This window comes from Capsicum annuum, chromosome 9 (assembly GCF_002878395.1).
Source record: "Capsicum annuum cultivar UCD-10X-F1 chromosome 9, UCD10Xv1.1, whole genome shotgun sequence".
In the NCBI taxonomy this organism is placed as follows: domain Eukaryota; kingdom Viridiplantae; phylum Streptophyta; class Magnoliopsida; order Solanales; family Solanaceae; genus Capsicum; species Capsicum annuum.
The window spans coordinates 140,490,355-140,497,062 of record NC_061119.1 but is presented as its reverse complement, the minus strand read 5'-3'; the positions used below and the strand labels follow the sequence as shown (position 1 = coordinate 140,497,062).

The following is a 6,708-nucleotide window of genomic DNA, read 5'->3' as shown; positions in this document are numbered from 1 at the left end:
AGAGATCATTAACTATTTACCAAATTTAGCAAGTGCAAATTTTGGCTAAGGTCAGTTGCTTTTCTGGGTCATATTATTTCTTCTGAAGGTATTCGAGTTGATCCTCAAAAGATAAAAGCTGTGAAAATTGGCCTAGACCTATTTCCCCGTCTGATATTAGGAGTTTCTTGGGTCTAGCTGGCTACTACCATCGTTTTGTTGAGAGCTTCTCTTCTATTGCATTTTCTTTGACTCGGTTGACCCAAAAGAAAGTTAAATTCCTGTGTTCTGATTCTTGCGAGAAGAGTTTTCAGGAGTTGAAGACTCAACTCACTTCGGCCCTTGTGTTGACCCTTCCAAATGGTGTGGATAATTTTAAGGTGTACTGTGATGCTTCTAGAGTTGGTTTGGGTTGCGTGTTGATGCAGAAAGGTAAGGTTATAGCCTATGCCTCCAGACAGTTAAAACCGCATAAGAAGAACTACCCGACCTATGACCTCGAGTTAGCTACAGTGGTTTTTGCCTTGAAAATCTGGAGACATTATTTGTACGGTGTTCATATTGATGTCTTTATGGATCACAAGAGTTTGCAGTATATGTTTACTCAGAGAGAGTTGAATCTTTAACAGAGGCGATGGTTAGAATTGTTAAAGGACTATGATATGAATGTGCTATATCACCCGGGCAAGGCCAATATAGTGGTAGATGCCCTTAGCAGGTTATCCATGGGTAGTGTAGCACAGGTCAAGAAAGATAGGAAGGAGTTAGCTCGTGAGGTGCATCGTCCGGATAGGTTGGGAGTTAGATTGCTTGATTCAGCTGAAGGTAATGTTTGGGTCCAGAGTAGTTCTGAGTCTTCTGTAGTTTCGGAAGTAAAGGAGAAGCAAGATATGGATCCTAGTTTGGTCAGACTGAAAGAGTCAGTTAAATACCAAAAGGTGGAGATTTTCTCCTAAGGGGGAGTTGGTGTATTGACATTTCAGAATAGATTATGTATGCCTGATGTTGAAGATTTAAGGCAGAGAATTATGGCTGAAGCGCATGGCGTGCGATATTCTATTCATCACGGTGCTATCAAGATGTACCACGATTTGTGAAAAATCTATTGGTGGAATAGTATGAAAAGGGATATAGCAAAATTTGTTGAGAAGTGTACAACTTGCCAACAGGTTAAGATAGAACACCAAAGACCCGATGGAATGATGCAAGAATTCAGTATTCCTACTTGGAAGTGGAAGGAAGTAAATATGTATTTTGTGACTGCTTTACCTCCTTCTAGATGTCATCATGATTCGATTTGGGTTATTGTAGACAGGTTGACTAAGTCCATACATTTCTTGCCAATGCATACATCTTTTACCGTTGAGGACTATGCTAAGTTATACCATCAAGAGTTAGTCAGGTTGCATGGAGTTTCTTTGTCTATTATCTCCGACAGGGGTACTCAATTTACTTCTCATTTTTGGAGGGCTTTTTAGAAGGGTCTCGGTACCCAAGTACATCTTATCTCCACTTTTTCTCTACAGAACGATGGTCAGGCTGAGAGGACCATCCAGACCTTGGAGGATATGTTGAGGGCATGTGTTCTTGATTTCAAAGGAAGTTGGGATAAACATTTTCCATTAATTGAATTTGCTTACAACAATAGTTTTCATGCTAGCATTGGAATGGCTTCATTGAGGCTTTATATGAAAGGCGATATAGATCACCCATAGGTTGGTTTGAAGTGGGTGAAGCCACTGTGAGTGGACCTGATGCTGTGTTTGAGGCTATGGAGAAAGTTAAGCTGATTTGAGAAAGGTTGAAGATAGCCCAGAGTCATCAGAAGTCATATGCAGATGTGAGAAAAAGAGCTCTTGAGTTTGAGGTTAACGACCTGGTGTACTTAAAGATTTCACCCATGAAGGGGGTGAAAAGATTTGGTAAGAAAGGGAAGCTTAGTCCCCAACAATACGTTGGACCTTATAGAGTTTTGAATCGTGTTGGGAAAGCAGCTTATGAAATTGAATTGCCTGCCGAGTTATCAGTTGTCCATCCTGTCTTTCACATTTCTATGCTCAAGAAGCACATTGGTGATTCTGTTGCTGTTGATCCATTAGAAAGTTTTGGTGTTCAGGATAGCCTTTCGTATGATGAAGTTCCGATTGAAATCCTAGATTATCAAGTTCGTAGACTAAGAAATAAGAAAGTTTCCTTGGTCAAAGTTCTGTGGCAAAATCAATCAATCGAGGGTGCTACTTGGGAAGCAGAGGCAGATATGCGAATCAAATACCCTCATCTCTTCTCCGCGAGTTAAAATCAAGCTGAAGGTACTATTCTTTCTTAATCCAATTTCCTTCTAATCCAGTGTATTCAGCTATATGGTTATTCTCTCTATGATTTATGCATTTTGTGAAGTACTCAAAAGTTTAGAGTGAAGAAAACCCTTTTAATGAGTCGTTCCAGCTATACGTCCTTATTTTAACTTGTTCTTGGCGTATCTAGCCATATTTGAGGACGAATGTTTCCAAGAGGGAGATATTGTAATACCCCGAGACTCTAACCAATAGGCAACCATGAATCAAGCTCATGAGAAATAAATTATAATGTTTTGGGTTGTTTCCTGATCAAGTATGGTGTGTATTAAGGCCTTAAAGATGTCCTAACAATTGGGTAAATCAAAACATTCCTTACCGATTGAATTCTTGGGAAGGATATTGGTATAGTCAACTTCAAATAAGCATATCTCCCATTATACTTGGAATTTTTGAGCTCATGACCTATCAACATATAGATAATTGAATTATCTTTTCAACGATACTAATTTCGCCAAAATCTGATATCAAAGCAAAGATTTATAGCCATTTTACTCCAGCATATCAATCTGAAAAAGGCTGACGACGTTTCTGACGGGCTGCCACATTTTTTACTCCATTTCTGACGATTTCGTCACTTTCTAATGACATTTCTGACGATGTTGTTAGACTTAGGCGGAAAATTGAAAATTCGACCCTTTTGTGACGACATTTCGTGATGGCCTATCACGGGTCTGAAGGCCTATCACGGATGTCGTCAGCCATCTTTTTTCAGCAATTAAGGGGCATTTTTAAAAGGGTATTTTGGTCTTTTATACCCATTTTGACCCTCTATATATATCCAAATAAAGAAGAAAACTTCATTCTTCTTCCATTTCATCAAGAATACTATGGTTTCTCTCTCAAAGTCCAATCCAAATCTTCTAAGAACATCAAGAATCCAACCATAAATTTCACAAATTGGTTCAAGATTCAAGGTACCCAAGTCAAAAGCATCAAGAACCCTAACTCAAGAAGTGGAAAAGGAGTCTATAACAAGTTTCTTCATTCCAATCCATAAGCAAAGTATGTGGGGTTTGAACAAGAACACTCCTTTCGTTCTTGTCCAAAGTGGGATTGCACCCAAATTTCTCTATTAATGACTTATGAGGTTTGAGTTGGTTAAGTTTGATATTATGATATATTTACCATCATATTTCTTGAATTGAGGATTTATGTCATGAGTTGAATATTTATGAATTGATGATTTTCGAACGATTTGAGATAAGTGTCATGATTTAAGCTTTCCATGAGAAGTTGATTATTGACTACATAATGATATTCAAACTTGAGAGTCAAGAATGAGTCCTATGATGTTTCCTTGAAGCTTTTGATATTTAAAATGATTTGATAAGCAAATGTACTTGATGTTGAGAAAGATTGTGTTGAGTTGAGTCGAGTTAGAAATTCACAAGATGTTTATGATTCACAGATAAGATATATATATTTATGTTTTGGTCTATATAATAGACCCATGAGTTGATATTGATTAAGGTGGATTTCCTAATGCGTTCTGAGCCAAGTCTAGGAGGAGTATTTAGCACCAAGCGAGAAATGTGGTATTTTTCCAAAACTACGTGCCACCGTAGGATTGATATTGATAATTGTGGGCCAGAGGCTGAGTATGGGATTCTGATTGAGAAATTGAGGTTATACTCCTTGGCAAGAGTACGACAGCCCCGCCAATGTGGATTTTCTACTTAGGACGGCAAAATATTGGACTCCATGCGGCTCACATGGTGTAGTTATGTTGGTTATAAGAAAATCCCACGTCCATAATGATCTAAGTACCTTAAGTTACTGAGTCACTCTAAGTCATGAGTCAAAAAGTTTGAATTGAGTTAAATAATTTATGAGATTTATGAAGCATGTGTTATTACTGATGACTTATGGGAACAGTGTTTCAGATAATTTAAGCGAAGGGAGGTATTATTGTCAGCATGCATGATTTTCTTATACATTTCTGATATTATTCAAAATGTCGCATCCACCCCCATATACTCAGTACATTCCCAAGTACTGATTCCCATACTCTTCTGTGTTCTATATTTTCTCATGATGTAGTTCAGGTGCTCAGTCTTAGCAGCGACAGTGATCTTCGAGTACCTCCATCTACATTCGTACAGTTGGTGAGTCCTCATGGTTCGAGGACCTATGTCCCTAATTTTGGTCTTGATAGTATATGGTTCTTTATTTCCAGTTCAGTACGAGTCAGTTGTGGATCTGTCCCAATTGCTCCTTAGTCTTATGTAATAGAGGCTTTGTCAGACTTTAGTACCGGTATGTACAGAACTTCAGTATTTTAATTATATAGGATAGTATTTTTTTTGTATTTCAGTATGTTCATGACATAACTATTCTTTCTTATTACATCTTGACTATTGTCATAGTAAGTTATAGAAGTAATGACAGGCTCAGAGGGTTAGCTTGAGGCCTTGTGTGGCCTTAAGCACTTTGAGACATCTTGGGATGGGATCTTGGGGCGTTACAGACTTAGTTTTCCTTTCTTACCAAATCTCATAATCCCCTTCATTGGTGACACCTTCAAAAATACCCAATCACCTATAGACAACTCTATCCCCCTCCTTCTAACATCTGCATATGACTTGTGTCGACTTTGGATTGTTTCTATCCATTGTTGGATCACTTAACGTTTTCCATAGCTTGATGAAAAAAATCTAGTCCAAATAAGGCAGTTTCACCCACTTTAAATCATCCAATTGGTGATCTACACTTGCTTTCATACAAAGCTTCATATGGTGTCATTTCAATACTTGAATGATAACTATTATTGTAGGCGAACTCGATAAGAGGTAAATGACCATCCCAACTACCTTTAAAGTCCAATATACAAGCTCGTAGCATATCTTTAAATATTTGAATGGTATATTTTGCTTGTCCATCTGTTTGAGGGTAAAAAGTTATACTTAAATTCACTTGTGTCCCCAAATTTCTCTGGAAAGACATCCAAAAATTTGTAGAAAATTGAGCTCCTCGATCTGATATAATAGAGATTGGAACTCTGTGCAGCCGAACTATCTCTTTAATATATAATTTGGCATATTCTTCAACTGTGTAAGTGGTCCTAACCAGTAAAAAATGTGCTGATTTGGTAAGCCTATCAACTATCACCCATATAGAATCAAACCATCGAGATATACAAGGCAAACCAGTAATGAAATCCATGTTGATCATGTCCCACTTCCAGATTGGAAGATCTATACATTGCATATAACCCCGAACTTTTTGTGCTCTACTTTAACTCCTTGACAATTTGGACATTCGGCTATAAACTCTACAATGTTCTTCTTCATGTCACCCCACCAATACATCCCTTTCAAATTATGGTACATTTTCGTTGACCCTGGATGGATGAAATACCTTGAATAATGTGCTTCTATCATAATCCTCTTTCTTATCCCATCTACATTAGGTACACACAATCTATTTTGGCACCAAAGAACTCCCTCTTGCGTAAGCTCAAATGCATTTTTCATACCACATTGCACATTCAACTTAAGTTGTAATAAATTGGGATATGCATATTGCTTCTCTTTTACTTCAGCTACTAGTGAAGATTTTGCAGCATTATACACAATAAGCTCTTCATCTGGAGTTTCAAGGAGGCAAACCCCCAAAATTAGCTAGTTGGTATAGATCCTTAGTCATTCCTTGTCATTTTATAGACTGTCCATAAGTGGCCACCATAGACTTACGACTTAATGCATCAGCTACCATATTTGTTTTTCCCGAATGATACAAGATATCAACATCATAGTCTTTTAATAACTCACCATCTTCGCGGCCTCAAATTTAGGTCTTTCTGATTAAAGATATACTGCAAACTCTTGTGGTCAGTATATATGTCAACATGAATCCCATACAAGTAGTGACGACATATCTTTAAGGCAAATACAACCGTTGCTGGTTTCAGATCGTACGTTGGATAATTTTTCTCATGTCGCCTCAATTGTCTTGAGGCATATGCTATGACTTTACCATGCTACATCAATACACACCCTAATCCAATTCTTGAAGCATCAAAATACATTGCATACCCTTTTGTGCCTTCTGGAACTACCAATACGGGTGTAAAAGTCATCTTATTCTTCAGATCTTGGAAACGTCATTCACACGCATCATTCCATTGGAACTTGGATGCTTTGTGTTTTAGCTTTGTTAAAGGTGCAAAAATTAAAGAAAATCCTTCAATAAACCTTCAATAATAACCTACCAACCCAAGGAAACTACGAACCTCCGTAGGCGTTATAGGTCTTGGCCAGTTCTTCACGGATTCTATCATTTGAGTATCAATCTTTAATCCTTTATTAGATACAATATGATCTAAGAATGCCACAGATTTTAACCAAAACTCACATTTAGAGAACTTTGCATA

At 37.6% G+C, this 6,708-nt stretch overlaps 1 long non-coding RNA gene across 1 annotated transcript in view; it reads right to left on the bottom strand.

Moving 5' to 3' along the window:
* Window positions 1–3,270: 3,270 nt before the first annotated feature.
* The window catches only part of LOC124887385, an 18,835-nt gene continuing 15,397 nt past the window's right edge, over window positions 3,271–6,708 (bottom strand). The window contains exon 4 of the long non-coding RNA XR_007045015.1: window positions 3,271–3,281. This is a non-coding gene — a long non-coding RNA (uncharacterized LOC124887385). The remainder of the gene's footprint in view (window positions 3,282–6,708) is intronic.